At 39.1% G+C, this 17916-nt stretch overlaps 1 protein-coding gene across 1 annotated transcript in view; it reads right to left on the reverse strand.

Moving 5' to 3' along the window:
* The window catches only part of ephb6 (eph receptor B6), a 100621-nt gene that overhangs the window by 16921 nt on the left and 65784 nt on the right, over positions 1-17916 (reverse strand). The window lies entirely within an intron of this gene.

Below are 17916 nucleotides of genomic sequence, written 5' to 3' on the forward strand. Positions count from 1 at the left end.
TGTTAGAAGAGGAGCTGAAATAATTTCTAGTCCTTAATTTATTCCGACCCTCTTACACATTGCTGTCATAAGCATAGACAATGGAAGCGTGCCAAAGCTGCAGACTTACTGCCTTTTATTTTGACTTAAATTTCCCATTGCAGCTTCTCACAAGCAGCAACTAAGAACATAATATATTAGAGATGGTAAAATAAATGACTTTACATTTACATTGTGTCGCTGCCACAAGAAATCAGGAGAACAACATATTAAAAAGGCTGAAGTGTTGAAAATAACTGGCAATCTGTAAAATGCAACATTACTATGCAGAGTGACTTCATGCATCCTTTAGTGATTACAGTACATTCTAAAAAAAATCCTGCATTTTATACTCCATGTTAAGAGGTTTTTAAAAGTCTATTTATGACAGGCTGAATAGATTACAGTTTTCATATAGCTCTGTTTATTCCTTTCTAACATCCCTCTGTCAGAACAATACCTTTGTCAATGCTGACTGAGTTATTGTTGAAACACTCAGAGTTTAGTCAAGTTCCGACATTTCCCAGGGAAAAAAATCATTTAATGATGACAGACGGGCTATCATTGCTAATTATGCTAATCACTAATAGATGCGTAATATGTTTTAAAATGTCAGCACTAGAGTGGTTTTGTCCTTGTTTTAAAATATGAAGATCCTATTTGATGAAGAGGAAATTAAGTCACCTCTCTTTTTGATGTTACCACTCACTGTGGAAGGTTGGAAAGAAAATGTAATGCTTTATTTACATTTTCTTATAATGCAGTTCTTTAAAAAAAAATCTATCCATCCATCTTCTCCTACTTATTCTGTCAGTTTCGCTGTGGGGCCGGTACCTATTAACGGTAGTCTACGGGCGAGAGGCAGGGTACACACTGGACAGCTCGTCAGTCCGTTACAGGGCACCATAGAGACATCTAACCATGCACAACCACACCTAAGGTCATGTTTCCAGTCTTTGTGAGAAAGCCGGAGTACCCGGAGAGAACCCACACATGCACGGGGAGCACATGCAAACTCCATGCAAAAAGACCCCGGGCCGGCAACCGAACCCAGAACCTTTCTGCTCACTATGGATGAAAACTGAAAGTGGATGAATGCTGATTGTGCACGAACGCTGATAGTGGATGATGAATGCTGAATGTGGAGGATGAACGCTGACAGCAGAGGGTGAATGCTGACTGTGGATGAACGTTGACTGTGCATAAATGGTTACTGCAGATAAATGCTGACTACAGACTGCAAATGAATGCTGACTGTGGATGAACGCTGACTGTGCATGAACGATAACTGCGGATTAATCCTGACTGTGGTTAAATGCTGAATGCAGACTGCAAATGAATGCTGACTGTGGATGAACACTGACTGTGCATGAACGTTGACTGCGGATGCTGACTTCCGACTGTGGTTGAATGCTGACTGTGGATGAATGCTGACTGGATGAATGCTGACTGTGGATGAATGCTGACTGTGCATGAATGGTTACTGCGAATAAATGCTGACTGCAGACTGCAAATGAATGCTGACTGTGGATGAACACTGACTGTGCATGAACGTTGACTGCGGATGAATGCTGACTTCCGACTGTGGTTGAATGCTGACTGTGGATGGATGCTGACTGGTTTAATGCTGACTGGATGAATGCTGACTGTGGATGAATGCTGACTGTGGATGAATGCTGACTGGTTGAATGCTGACTGGATGAATGCTGACTGTGGATGAACGGTGACTGTGAATGAATGCTGACTGTCATTAAATGCTGACTGTGCATGAATGCTGATAGTGGATGATGAATGCTGAATGTGGTGGATGAATGCTGACAGCGGAGGGTGAATGCTGACTGTGCATGAACGTTGACTGCGGATGAATGCTGACTTCCGACTGTGGTTGAATGCTGACTGTGGATGAATGCTGACTGGTTGAATGCTGACTGGGTGAATGCTGACTGTGGATGAATGCTGACTGTGGATGAATGCTGACTGGTTGAATGCTGACTGGATGAATGCTGACTGTGGATGAACGGTGACTGTGGAAGATTAACGCTGACTATGGATGAATGCTTACTGTGGTTAAATGCTGACTGTGCATGAATGCTGACTGTGGATGGTGAATGCTGACTGTGGAAGATTAACGCTGACTGTGGATGAATGCTGACTATGGGTGAATATTGACTATTGATGAACACTGATTTCAGGTCTTGAGTGTTTTGCACAGACCCATTCATTTCCTATATATATATATATATATATATATATATATATATATATATATATATATATATATATATATATATATATTAGGGCTGTCAAGCGATTAAAATTTTTAATCTAATTAATCACAAGGTTTCCTGAATTAATTTCGATTAATCACTAGCCTAATTATTATTGAAAAATACACATTTTCTGTGTGCTGTTTTCAAAACAGAAAGATAAACAAGATGGGTATTACATTTAGTATTTATTAATGACAAATCCAAACAAAGAATTTAATTCTCAACAATTTTGGCAACTTAGCCATTGCTTTTTTTTTTTTTAGAAAATACAGGATGGGTGAATGGAACTTTTTTCATTTAAAACAAACAACTTGACTTTTAAACAATTACATGAGGTCATTTATCTATTATTTATTCATCTTTTAGCCAGTTGTTAAGGCAAACTAACTGGTTAACATTTTCTGAATGCAAAGCGGACCGTTTTTTCTGAACAATATGACCAGCGACAGAAAAGAGTCGTTCGCAGGGAACAGTGGATGCAGGAGTTGCTAGATATTTGCGGGCAAGCCGTGCCAGCTTGTCATGTGCTCCTGAATGAGCAGCCCACCACTGCATAGGGCAGTCCTCCATACTTATGCTTGGCTCTGCCCTATACCTGTGTATGTCTTTGTCAGGTTGCACCTCTTCATCTGACTCTGAATCTGAGCCCATCTGTAGAAGATGAATTTTCTTCGTGGGTGGTCCATCTTGAGAAGTCAGCAGAGACCTTCTGGGTGAATGTTCATTAAGCATGCCTCCAAGTGAGGTCCACACCTCTTCCCTTTCACACTTAGGCAGACTCTTCAAGTCTTTAAAACGTGGATCCAGAGCCGTTGCAAGCTTGAGCCATGCATTGTTAGTATTTTCTTGGCGGGAGGCAAGGTCTTGCATGAAGATTGTCTTAAAGCTCACCACATATGCAGGGTCTTCTTCAGAGACCTTCATCACCTGACGCAGGTGGCGGAGAGCAGGCAGTACTACTGAGCAGGAGATATAGGCCTCCCCACCCAGAATCTCAGTTACATACCTGCAGTAAAATAACACACACAAACACACTCATAACATATTTGAACACCAGTTGGTATGCTGGTAAATCAGTTAAACATTTAATAGGATCAGTTTGATCAGTTCAATTTAATTTTCAATTTGCACATTATATGTGAATTCCTTACCTGCAGGGCTCTAGAAGCTTGCTCAGTTTCTGCAGTTTGTCCCATTCTGGTGGCGTCAGCATAACCAGTTTGTGGCGTTGTTGGTCCAGGGTTGCTTTAATTGCTGCTTGATTGCGGTTCAGGCGCTTGATCATTTCCAGCGTGGAATTCCACCGCGTTGGCACGTCTTGGATCAGTGGCTCCTGCTGCTGTCCCAGGGCTGCTTGCTGTGCTTTAAGCTCCATGCTGTTGGCTGCGCTGTGTCTAAAGTGACCCACAATTTTGCGACACTTGGCCAGTACATTTGTAAATCCACTATCGGAGAGGCTCACGGTGATACTTCTCTGTAGCATGTGAGCGATGCAGGGCATATGCTCATATGGCAGCAGTTTAGCCGCAGCTGTCATATTGCGTGCACTGTCCGTCCCTATAGTTGTGATTTTTTCTTCAATTTTCCACTTGTGTGCCACGGTTTGAAACTGTTGAGCGCATGCCTCTGCGAAGTGACGCTCTTCTGATTTAATAACAGTTAAAGCGAACGACTTCAGTTCCCAGGTTTTAGTGATGTGATGCGCCGTCACACCCAGATAATTATTGTTACTCACGGAGGTCCAGTGGTCTCCTGTCAAAGCAACATGTTCCGCTGAAGCCAAATCGTCCTCCTTCGTTTTCTTTTTAGTCTCATAAAGTTGGTTGATTTTAGTCATCACTGTGCCTCTCGATGGTGGCTTGTAGAAAGCATCTAAAGTTGCGACTCTCAAAACTTCTGCGAGGCCCGTGTCCTCGACAATATTAATTGGTCTACAGTCCTTGGCTATCCATCTGGCAATTTTGTCTGTCAGCTTCTCAGACGTAGACTTACTTAATGCCCTGCGTTCGGTGAGGGTGGTCTGACGCGTGCCAGTCTGAACACCTGAAGTTGAAGCCCCAACAAAGGAATGCTTGGCATTAAGATGATATTTAAGGCTCGAGGTGCTTCGGTGAAACGAAAAGTCTTTCTTGCAATGTGAGCAAACCACAACATGTTTATTTATGGTCCCGTCTTTGTTTTTTTTATACTTGAACTGTCCATCCAACGGGCCAACGGGTTCTTCTGATTCCTCCATCTCGCTCATGTCTTACAATTGAATTGTGGGTAAAACAGGGCGGGACTGCGTTAATGCGTTAAAAAAAATATCGCGTTAATTCCAGAAATTAATCATCTCGCGTTAACGCGTTAATTTTGACAGCCCTAATATATATATATATATTTGTAGTGGCTCTTCAGGAAGGACGTATCCTAAGCAGATTACTGCCACCCTGTTATAAAATAACAACAAAATCCCCTGAATGAGACTGAACAGAGGACACTAAAGCTCCAGCAAAGGTTTATATAAGGCATCATTTTTCTGTGAGGACAGAAACATCAAACAAACACAAACAAAAGTCAAGTTATACATTTTAAGAAAAATATACAGTTCACCAAATCCAACTGTATTTAGAGGGTTTACTGTGATGGTCTAAATTTTTTTTTAAGAAGTCATGTTTAGGTTCTGGGTTACCTTTTTTATTGCTTTGGTCAGGTCTGTCGACATGATTTTGGAGTTTGGAAAGTATTTTGGTATCACTTGTGGTTTCCCTTTAGGTCATAAGTTCACCGCTGTGGACTGTTGTTTGTTACTTAGCCCAACACTGTCATTTTCTTTTGTTTAGAGAGGATGTGGGTCCAGCGTTACAGAGCACGCCCAACCCACCGGTCAAACAGGACGATAGGCCACCTTTTAACAGTGAACAAATTTGTGTCAAAGGTTTATGGCTCATTTGATTAAACAATACCAAGGTTTAAATAAGAAAAAAGCAAAACATTGATTCATGTCAATTTGAAATGTGTTCATATTTTAAAAATTCTATTTAGGGAAATGCAAGCCATGAACGTCAACGGGACCCATTCATCTAAACCTGAAACTTAAATTACTTGTGTTATTATTTCTATCAATAACAGTGAAAATGTGGTCATTTTGGGGCTGAAGAACATGAAGTTACTTATTACACTACCTGTCAGCATTCTACACTTCTTGGTTCTGTTTAAGTTTTCTTTTTTAGTTTTCATTTACACTTTGATTCATGTTTTTCTGTGTTTTCTAGTTTATTGGTTTCATTTCCATTTTGTGTTGTTTTCTGGATGTATTGAGTTCTTCTTGTTTACCCTCTGTTGCAGTCTTGTTTCAGCCTCCTGCCCCTTGCTCCCTTCTAGATTCTTCTGTTCGCACCTGCTCCCAATCAGTTGATTACCCCCTTCTTTGTTCTGTTTGAAATATATACTCCTCTTCAGTTACTGTTTGCTGGTTCCTAGTTGATTCTGTGTTCCTAACATGTGTTTCCTGTGACATACCTTGGATATTGGTTTTCTGTATTTTGGTGTGAACCTTTGCTTCAGTTGCCACCTTTTGCTTATTAGATCTACAAGAAAAAAACCTCAGCTTCCGTTTCTGCATTTGGGTCCTCTAGAACGCCCCCACAACCTAACATTACCAGAGTCAATCCCAGATATATAGAACACAGAAGGACAGCAGAAGAAAAATTAAAGTCTTTTTAGAATATGAAGAAATGTCAAAAGAAACGTCCCTGCAATGGAATCTGCACAGGAAGGTTTTAGTGTTAAAATGGAACCAACAAAGCTGGAGCAACCATAATATAATACTCACGCCAGAACCTCTGAGACAGAAATAAAGAGGAAGAAGGAAGGGGAAAAGGGAATAAAACCAGTATGAGAGAGAAAAGAGGCACAGAACAGAGGAATGAAAGCATAGGAGCAAAATGTGTTAGTATAAGATCAGCAATAAATCTAATATATTCCTAAACACAGCCACAACTCTGAAGTCCACATTGCTGTGGTTTGTGTCAGCCCGTACATGTTAAGGGAGAGGTACGGTCTACGCTGGCTCAAATACAGCAGTTTGTCCCTGGTTATGCAGATAGGGGTTTACAGAAGGAGATGGCCCTCTGGTAGCTGGTTTCCAAAGTCTGGTTTTTACTGCTACTGTCTGGACAGGACCCAGTTTTCAATCAAGAAGTTTGCCTGATACAAATAAACCTCTCTCTGTCTGCATGGGGGTAATTCCATTTCTGCTCCAGGTGTTCATGCAGTTCCTATGCCCCTTTGGAGACACAGCTGAAAATAATCAATACCCAATCTGCTTCGTTCACATGTAACTTTTTATAAATAAATATTAATGATTCAATGAAAAATAACAATTACGGTTCAGGAGAGCTACTCCATGCCTTCTTGTTCAGTGCTCCTGCACACTTATTTTACACTGGCAAAGATTTGTAAAGAGAATTAATTCCTCTTTCAGAGTAATGTGAAGATCCTACACTGAGAAGTAAAAAAAAAAAGTAACTTTTTAAAAAAAACTTTACAAATTGTTTTTAAAAAAGAAACAGATACTTGTTCTCTTAATGGAACAGAAAAACAAAGAATTCCTTTGAATTATACTTGATTTATAAATTAAAATTGTGTGTATTAAGATTAAGTTAGTAATCTGATATCTCTTTTCATGATGAGTAGATTTGACAAAGAGCTCCATTTTCATTAGCCGTTTTTAAAAACTGGAAAAACAACAGAATCTCATAGGAGACTTCCCACATTGGTTAATTGAACTACCACATTTCCACTCAGAGAAACAACAAAAAAGGGTGGATATCTGTATCTCTCCTCTGCAAAAAAGAGGATGAAGGTAGAATGATAAAACAAAACAAAGCTCAATTTTATAAAACTGCAGATTTTTTAAAATGGAGTTTATCCGAAGAGTGTTTACACTTTTATACAGGTGTTTTTCTAGAGTCAGTCACATTAAGGCAAAAATGAAGAATGAAAGCACATTTACAACTTTCTTTTTGTGACATTTTAGCATATATGTTAAGTTAAACATTCAACTTGATTTGAAATTGAACATCTAAAAAAGTTAGATTTGTAATTAATGTCTTACATGATAATAATTTAGTTTTATAAATTTTTTGTTTGACACCTAAGCAGTATTTTATGCAACAATCTCTGAATATATATATATATATATATATATATAAATATGATTTTTTTTTACTTTCTATATTTTATTGTGTCTTTTTAATATTTGATGTGTCATGCTTTGAATTTGTAAAGCACTTTTTGTCTGTAAAAGTTGCTGCATGAACAAGATTGGAAAATAATCCGCAGATTTCAGTAAAATTTAGATTTGGGGCTTACACTTTGACAAACTAAAACTGTAAAAAAAAATGTCTGGCATTTTTGTAAAAAGAAAAAAATGTCACAAATAAAACACAGTGCTGCAGTCAATTTGTGTCTCTCCTTCCTTGAAAAGGATTATTTAATTGGTTAACAGCTACACTCTGGGCTTCTTATGGATTTCACTTGTACAAGTCTAAATTGTTTGATCCATTAACAAATGATTAGAATGAAGAAAAAAAAGTAAGATTGAAGAAAAAAATTTTACAATAGAGAAAAATGTTACAAATGTAAAATAAAGCTTTTATTTGAATGTCAAAGTAAAAAAATAAAACTTTCAGACAAAACAGTTTTGAGACAAGGCTATAAAAAATAACTTTTTATAAGGGTATGTAGAAATACTTTATAGGAACCAACACCATGGCTACAAAAACCCACAAAAATGTTTTTTTTTTATAACTGTATTAGTGAAAATAAAGCATTAAGTCTCTAACTATTTAGAAATTATATTTTTTCCCCCGAGCTTTTTATTGTCATTACACTGTCACAAGTAGCATTGAAATGAACTCTCTGCATATAACCCATCCCCCTTGGGGAGCAGTGGGCTGCCATTGTGCGGCGCCTGGGGAGCAGTGTGGGGTTAAGGGACTTGTTCAAGGACCCAGAGTGGCTGTCTATGGGAGTGGGGCTTGAATTCAGAACTTCTGGATTCCAAGCTCAATGCCCGACCATTTTGCCACACTCCCCTTAAAGGTTTACAGCAGAGGGTGGTTTCGCTACACCAACCTCTAGGTTATGGTCCCAGCATGCTTCCACTGCGCCACTCTGCTTAAATCAGTTCCAGATGAAGACTGTTTGGGTTATTAGCTGGACATTTTTTTTCCCCCAGCTTTTTGTTGTCATTACACTGTCTCAAGCACAGAGCAATGAAATTCACTCTGCATTTAGCCCCTCCCATTGGCGAGCAGTGGGATGCCATTGTGTGGCACCCGGGGAGCAAATTATTTTAATCTCTATGTAGACAATTGTAGAAGGAATTATCAGTGACATTTGATTAATCACTGGGTACAATAAAATTTATTAAATTGATATACGATGCAGTTTAACTGACAGTTGACATAAAAAATGCTGTATAAACTATTTCTGTCATTTGCAGACATTAAACACACATTCTGAACCTGCCTACGTGGATGTTTTTTTCAGTTTCAAAGCTGATCTGTGAAAAGGGTCAACTGTTAAGTGTCAACTGTGAGACAGCTGAGGTTGATCTTAGTGACACATCAGTTCCTGCTGCAAACTGCCGGAACCTCAACGGCTCTGAGATCACTAGAGCACAGAGTGTGACGCCTGCAGGTTTGTCTGCTGCCTTTTTCACACCCTGTGTGGAGGAGTGTGAGCACCTGAAGCGGTGTCCCTTACAAGATGCATCATTTAAAACACCCTCACTTTGTCTGTAAAAGTAGAGTGTGTGCATCTAGAGAAGCTCTCTTGCATCATTCTGGGTGCAAATGGAGCGGCTGCTACCACCAGAATCAGGAGCCCTATACAACCTACTCATATGTTTTTAATCAGAAGTAAAGTACTTTTTGAGTTGGAGGATGAAGGATGATGTGTGTGTCTGGTCTTTATGGTCTGCAGGGAGGGACTGTCTGACCTTATTTATATAACCTTGTCAGAAACATGCAGCGCGTCTCAAGCCTTAAATGCAGAATGAGCGTGTGTGGCTCTGTGTGTGTGGTGGTTAGACAGCGTGGGAGGATAAAATAAGAAGTCAGGATGAGACAGGGGAGGAATAAACAGATAAAAGGCTTTTTGTGTTCTCACTTGCCTCTGAGAGCTCACTCAGCGATCAAACAGGTGTGAAGTGGGAAAGAGGAGGCTGCAGGAAGAGAAGTAGTGTTGAGAGAAAGAACGGAAGAAGAGGTGAAACTCAGAGATGGATAGCCAAAGAAGGACGCAGGAAGAGTGCTGGGATTTCATCTGAAATAATTTGATAATCAGCAATAAGTTGATTTTTTTGTGATTCAATTTAAAAAGATAATTTAATATTAAATATTTTATTAATAATATCTATTTGTCATACATCAGACTCAGAACAGTCTGATGTCAAGTAAGTAAAGCTACCCAGGCTTCTTCAATCCTCAGCAGCATTGTTTAAGCAGTTTCATATCTTTACCTTTGTTTTAAAAAGTCCTCTCAAAGAGGGTTTATTATTTATTTATCTCGGGGTTGTTGGTATCCCTGCATGCACAGCTTATTTCTAAAACAGGTTTTACTTCTACTAAACTTTTCATTACAGATATGTGCCGGGTGTCAGTGTCAATTCAGCAAACTTCATCATGATTTTGTGGGCAACAACCACACAATTTGGTCTGAAAACATAACGTTCACCAAACAGAAAAACATTTGACTAATAATGTCACATAGTTAAAAAAAGTGGGATGTTTCTTCTTTATACAGCGTATCTTATAAATCTGGGTGCTTTTGTAAATGTAAGGAATTTTGGATGAAACTGCAAGAAACTGAATGATTGCTTCCTTCATCATTTATATACTTGCTGTACATTAACAGCCGTGTTCCTGAATGGGTCTGACATGCGAAATGACTTTGCTACAAAGGCTCTCAGCATTACCACCAACACGATCTCCAACTGCAGCTCGGCCCATGTCCTCCTCCTCCTCCTATCCACCTGATTACATCAGCCAATGAGATTGCATACCCTCTGCCCTGCCGCTTGATCTGCAACCCCCACCTTTCCCCCCGCTCTATCCATCCATCCTCCATTTCAGCCCATTTGAAAAAAACAATTAAACAGACATTTATTATGACATAGATCAAGTGATTGGAAATTGCCAGCAAAAATAATTTATTACCATTGAAGAAATAAGATGGCCTCCAAGTAATGTTGAATATCTAAACAGCTACAATAAAATATAGTCTGAATATTTGTTCTACTTTTACTGATGCCAGTTTTAAGTTGCATTGGATACATTCATAATTAAAATATAATAAAATGTAATTAAGCAGCTGAGGAATGATAAGAAAACTAGTGGAAGTAAGAGACGTTAAAAGTCAAAAAAAAAAAAATAGTAGTTTGAGAATTACAGCACAGATAAAGCAAAAACAAAAAATGAAAATATTCTACCCAATTAAAAAGAGACATACATTTTTAAATATAAAAGAGATGGCAGAGAGGTCAGTAAGTTAATGTCAACATAATACACTGCAATGTTGATCAGTGACCCAGTTTCTCTCTTTCTCTCCTCTAGTCCATTTTTCATGCACTCATTCCCCTTTTCTGGCTCTGAGCATAATCTCTCTCTCTCCCCCTCTTTTTTTCCTTTTTTTTCCCTTTTAGTTTTTGCTCTGCGACACAAAAACACATAAAATCACATAAGCTCCGACCACAGATGTGACCACGCAGCAGGAGAGTCCAGCACACACCTGCCCACCTATAAAGGCCTTTAAATATGTCCTGACTTTTTGTCTTTCCAGCTGAATCTGACTGCTCTCTATTTTTATAGGCTCCAGCAAACTACCTATATTTTAATTTCATTAAACAATTTAGTACTGCTTTTGTTTGGGCTTGTAAATGTAATCCAGGTGCTAGTAAAAAAAATACATTGTAATTTCTGCTCATGTCTGCTTTAGTCCAATGAGGCAAATGAATGTTAGACAATCCTGAAAGATGGAGGACTTCCTGCAAACTGCATAATGGCTCTCACAGTCTTTGTCAAGCAAACATCCATGTAAGTAAGATTGGAGATTACCAAATGCAAATTATCATAATTGTAACAGTTCTTTTCACTGTGATATTTATCTCAGACCTGGACTCATTAAACTGTTGGAAATCTCCAGTTTTCAATGAGAAAATTATTCTTTTCTTTCCCTTTGTGTGCCTCATTTGTGCTGGATAGATCAGAACATATCAAGCCATATTCAATGAAATAAACCCTCTGTAATAATACTGAGTACATAAAGTAATTCTTATTTTTCTTCTAACCAAAAATAAAGGAAAAACACACATGTAATATCTGTCCAGACTCAGACATTTAAACAGTTACTACTTGGGAGATATTTGAGTCGAGAGTTTCTTTGAAAATATATGTTTACAAAGCAAAATGGTCATTTCAAGTCCTTTTGCTATAATGACTCAAGATTTCTAGCTTTTTCTGGCTTCCATTATTTCCACTTTGTTTATCTGCCAGTGCCTGAATGGGTGTGTTGACTCCTTCTGTGCAGTCTGACATCCCATCAGCTATCATCTGCTGCTTGAGCTACTGATTAAAAACCTGTCGATTTTAGGAAGTTTGAGATGTAGCCAGTGGACATAAAGATAAACAGCTACAGTTAAATCTGTTAACACACCGTGATCTTTCACAGAGCTGTTGTTTTAAAGCTGGAAACTATGCAAAATATTTAATAATAGAAATGGGTAAATGCTACGATACAGTTAAATGTTTTTAAAAATGTCTAATAATTTGTTATTGTCTATTCTTGTTTGATTTTGTTCTGAATACTTAAGTAGATGATGGACTGTGAGAACTGTCACCACCTTTGTTTAACTCATGGATAGAGAAACACTAATTAGCTAAAAATTTAAATGCAGATAAAGCAGAACAAGAAATGCTTTATTTTTTTTAAAAGGGGTCATAGAATGATTATATAGGGTATTTGGAGATGGTCCTTAAGGTCACTAAATAGGGTGTGTAACATTGGTTGGGCTGAAAATGGCATATTTGCTGCTCTATGTAAGCCTGGTTAAAAGCCCTAGACCCTTCCGTTTATGATTTGCTCATGAATATTTAGATGAGCTGTGTGCTGCTTGGTTGGTTTACAACGAGCGAAGCTGCTGAGCAAAGACGCATCATAGCAACAAGCACTCACTCATTGAAACATCAAATTGTTGATATGGTAGAGTGACCAGATGTCCTCTTTTTCACGGGCATGTCCTAATTTATATAGGACATGTCCGGGGGGGAATTTTGAAATCGTCGGGGATTTTGGTCGACTACAATGCAGCACGTAGTCGAAACCCACGGGGCATTCGAACCGAGCCATCAGCTCTGGGGCTGGTCCGTGAACACCGGCGGACAGGTGCAAGGAGCCAGCAGGACAGAGCGACCAAAGTCAACCCGGTATCGGTAGCCTGGACACGTTTTGGTATTGATGATGATAGTATTGGCAGATATTTTGACAATGGATATGTCATCCACCTATGCTGATGGACTGGAAGATGAAGAAAGAAGGGAGCTGAAGTGAATAGGAGTTAGACCAGGACAGGAAAGAGAGCTGAGGGAGGTTGCAGCTGATTGGAGGCAGGAACTTGAATTTGTATTGGTTATTAAGGATGCAAAGAGAAGAGAAAAATATAGTTAGAGGTAGAGCTGGATAGTCTTGATGTGCAGGTGTGTTCAAACTTGAAAATACACCCTAGGCTTCATTTGCAAAGTTTTTTTTTATTGCTCTGGAAATGTGTGTTTCTACTGTTGTGTTTATTGCAAGTTTTCATGTCAATCTGTTAACAGGCTCTTGTACATTTCTATTTTTTTTAGCCTAATATGCTTTTTTTATTAATACCTACACCTAACTTATTTGAGTTTCTGAGATGCCTAGTTCTCTTTTACGTAAGTTTTAAATGTTTGATCTTTTTGCAATTTTTAGTCTATTCTATTTTAATTTGTCTCATAAGCAGTAAATGGTTTCATTATTAAAGGGATAGTTCGGGATTTTTGACATGAATCTGTATGGCATCCCCATCACCAGTGTCATGCAATCACACTGACTTACCCCTGGCAGCGTCCTGTGAGCAGAGTTCTCATACAGTTTTGGTCAAGCCGAAAGTAGTCCGGCAGGTTTGCTAGACCCAGCGAAATAAAACGTTTCTCTTCCCAAAACATTATGTGTTCAAAAGAGTGATATTTTTGCATCCCAAAAACATTGTAGTGGAAAAAGTCACACGTCGTTATCACTTGGTCCTATTTTCTCTCTGTTCGTATCAGTGCGCGCCGTCATTCAGACCTACTAACCTGACAACAGCCAGATGCATGTCTCCCTCCGCCCAGCTAGGAGCTAGGCGAACAGATACGAACAGAGAGAAAATAGGACCAAGTGATAACGACGTGTGACTTTTTCCACTACAATGTTTTTGGGATGCAAAAATATCACTCTTTTGAACACATAATGTTTTGGGAAGAGAAACGTTTTATTTCGCTGGGTCTAGCAAACCTGCCGGACTACTTTCGGCTTGACCAAAACTGGACGAGAACTCTGCTCACAGGACGCTGCCAGGGGTAAGTCAGTGTGATTGCATGACACTGGTGATGGGGATGCCATACAGATTCATGTCAAAAATCCCGAACTATCCCTTTAACTTACAATTACTGCAATTACTGCGTTTATTGCATACTTGAAAGAGCAATAAAAAATATATAAAATAATTGTGATATTAAGAATCATAATATTAATATGTAAGTTTATTTTAAACTAAACTGGGATCTGTCATTTGAAAATAAATAGTACAGTAGTGAACTACTTGTAAATATGGTGAAAAACTAACTATTTTTCTTTGTTGTAACAATATCTACTGAAAATAAATCATAATATAGGAACACTCATAGGAATGTATTTTCGTATTTCGGTTGTGTCCATTAAAAAAAATCATCAATTCCTCTTTGCCAAATGGTTTATTCTCTTATAGAGTCTTCCTTAAAGACATGTATTAGATAATTATAGATAGATTCAACAGAACACATCTTAATCTCAAAAACAGGGACTGATGTTATCTGTGGAGGAACCATAAAACCCTCTACATCTTGCACATCCCCTATACTGCACAACAGTTTGGTTACGCACTGATGCTGGATTACTTCCCATTCTTCAAACAGCATTTGTGGCTCTTAAATACTCAGTGAGAATCCATCTTGTACACGTCCAAAGTCAGGATCTGCTCTGATAAAACCTGCTCTGTGGAAACCAGAATGCTTTTGTAAGAGGATAGAGCTCAGTGCCTGACTGACAAGATATGGAATCTGGTTGCAGAATCACTTCTCGAGTCCTTTCTCCACTGTGGACTAAGATTTGTTTTCACTAAGTTAGATGCCCCTCCAGACCATCCCACTACTCCCACCAATTGTTACTGAACTTGTGTTGCTGAAAACAGCACACTGCCGCATCCCAAACACAAACCATGTGAATCCTGAACCATTCTACTTGATCAACAATTTTTTTTCATACAGATGATGACTCATTTAAAGCTACAGTGTGTAATAATTACAGGCATATAAATTCAGAAATTTAATATATTATACATAACTATGTTATTTATCATCACCTATGAGCTCAGCCTTTTAACCATAACATTTGCGTTGCCTTAGAATTCGTTATTTATAATTACATAGGAGCGGGTCTCGCAGCCATGGAGGCTGACATCTTTGCGCTACGGCAGCGCAGAGGCAACAAACTAGCGATTGCGAGATCTCCCATGACGCTCGAAAATAACTACGGCAAGTTGAGAGAGATGAACTGAGACGGTACTGAACAGTAGATGGCAGTATTATGCCTGAGAAGCGTTTAGTCTGCCTGAAACCAAAGAAGAAGAAGAAGAAGCAGGTATACTGCGCCTCGGTAACAAGAAAGGTAAACAAGGCGGCAGGCGTGAGTGACTTTGCAAACTGTTTGGCACTGTGTGGCCAAACATCAGACGAATGGAGGATCATGTCTACTCTGTATCACAACGAAAAGCGGCGGACACCGAACCCCCGTCATCTAAGAAGCGGAAACACGACGAGAATAAACGCAAGAGTGACAAGAAACGACAAAAAACACGGATCAACATTGGCACGGCATTTACACGATGGAAGTCACTGATGGAGGAAAAAGGTTTTCAAAGTGACGCTCAAGTTGCCAGTTTTCTCTTGGACAGGTAATTAATCCTACACACACTATTGTCTAATATCACTGCCGTTTTTGGAGTACAGGATGCTCAGACCTGTCTAAAACAATAACATGCTGCGTGATGATGCTGTTACTCTCCAGTATACTTATTCAGCAACGTCCCTGACGTTTCACAGGTAATGATTCAGTAATTTTCTGTAAAATAATTTTCTGGATATATACCTCGGTTACTTCTCTCCGGCTCCTTTGGAGATCTTCAAGCCTTTCTTCCTCTGCTCTCACCCCGCTGGCTCCCCTCTCTCGCCTGGCCCCAGCTGCACGCTCACCCCGGCCTCTCTGCCCTCTTCCTTTCCCTCTTCCTTGCCTTGTAACCCCCGTGCCACAAACAAGACTTGGACTCTGTAAACGGGGAATATATATTCTTCCAGCGAACACAATCTCGCTGTTAAACTAATGACTACAATTACTTCGTCTGTTTATATCACCATGCAAAGCAGCTCACCAAAACGTCACAACGACGTAGAAAAAATAACGGGTATATTTATTATCTTAAGTCTACATGAAATCTATACCCTACACAGACTAATGAAATACTATCTGTAAAATTATCTATGTAAACAAACCTCATCACTTGAGAAGGTAGGTGATGCGGACGTCGTGGAAGACATTTTGTCCCGTAACGCTCGCCGTACTGTTGGGGGGGAGAAGCGGTGGGGGGGAGACGTTCATGTTGCTGCAGTCTGCAGTCTGACCGCTAGATGTCGCTGAAAATTACACACTGTAGCTTTAATGGAAATCAAACTTTAAAACAGATACAATACAAGAAGAAATAAAAAAAATAAAAAAAACACCAAGCATATATTTCTTTATCTAAATAAAAAGTGCACCACAGATGTTTCAGGGTCATAGACATAAACAGCAACAAGAACCTTTAATATGGAATAAAGGATTTATTTATTTTTCCTCCACCCAATGCCAGGGTAAACATTTTTCCACCGGCCTTGGTGGAAGTAATTAAATCTGCAGAAAATCAAACTTCTCAGTTTCTTAACACTACATTAACCACCATAATAAAAGTCTGCGCAGCAATGACTCTAATGCTGCAAATGTTCACAGACAATTCAGATCAGTAATGAGCTAAAATGCTGTCATTAAGAACTTTATATCTGCTAATTTTAATTCTTTTAAAAATTCTGCCAACATTGATTAGTTAACATCGCTCACATTTTATTCATATAGGAGAAAAAGCAGCATTGGAAAGGTTAAGCCAAATGTACAACCAACAAGCTGTAGCTCATGATAAAGCTGACAAGACTGAAGAATCGTGCTGTTCTCCTTTCTGCATGATCAAACAAAACTTTGAGAGCACAAAATATCTTCTGACACTTCTTCCCTCGTGCACTGCAGTCCTGAAATATTATAGACCTTCCCTAAAGGGAGGGAAGTGGAAACAGAGGAATGGTTTTGGTTGAAAGGAGATTGCAGATTAGAACAAGATGTTAATGTCACCATTCTTCAGTTGGACTATAATTCTCCAAACTCTTTGGCTGACTTGTATGCTGCTTTCTGTTCATTCAGTTACGCCATTTAAATACAAATTTATGACCCTGTTAACAAAACACATTAACAACCCAAACCTATTAATCACACGTCTTGCCTTTTTTGCTGCATAGACAGACCTTCACATATTTAGCTTTGTCAACGGAGATTATGCTCTGTGAAAATATAAAGCATAAACCAACCAGATTCTTTTGCAATTCCTCTAAGAAGATATGTGCTCATGGTGTCCTTTTTGGCAGTCTTTCCTGCTCTGTATTTAAGCTGCCAAGAGCGAAAGCTCTGGCAACTTGCATGAGTGCTTTCTTTTAATAAGTTTACATAAGGTTTTAGGAGGGGTGCTGGATTAAGTTATATGACTTTATCCTGGAGATCAGGATTAGCTTGTTCTAGCTGAATTTCCTTACAGAGACTGCATGTGTCGGCTGCTCAGAGAATCATGTATGGTGCTGTTTGCTTTTTAATATTGTACCAGAAAGCTCCAGTAGGGAGTTTTGAGAAAATGTTACACTTGAAGAAGGAAAACTTACAGATCCTCCTCCGCCAGCTGCCATAGGGTTTTTCCTCCACAGCTCCTCCCCGCCATCAACGTACAGGCTAGAAACGAGGGCTGATGATGATGGCAAATAAACGTCTGTGGCAAATTTACTGACATGGACGAAACATCAATGAGCTACACTGGAGCATAGCTTTAGCACACCAGCACTCTTTAGCTTGAAATACGTAAGGTGCTGTGTGGGTTTGGGGTGTGACCAGTATGTACATGAATGTGATTGAGACAACTTATCTACCAGAATTTTAACCATGACAATCTCTGCACTGGTCAATAGGTTGCATTAAT

Source organism: Cyprinodon tularosa, unplaced genomic scaffold (genome assembly GCF_016077235.1).
Source record: "Cyprinodon tularosa strain WSP-4 unplaced genomic scaffold, ASM1607723v1 ctg2, whole genome shotgun sequence".
In the NCBI taxonomy this organism is placed as follows: Eukaryota; Metazoa; Chordata; class Actinopteri; order Cyprinodontiformes; family Cyprinodontidae; genus Cyprinodon; species Cyprinodon tularosa.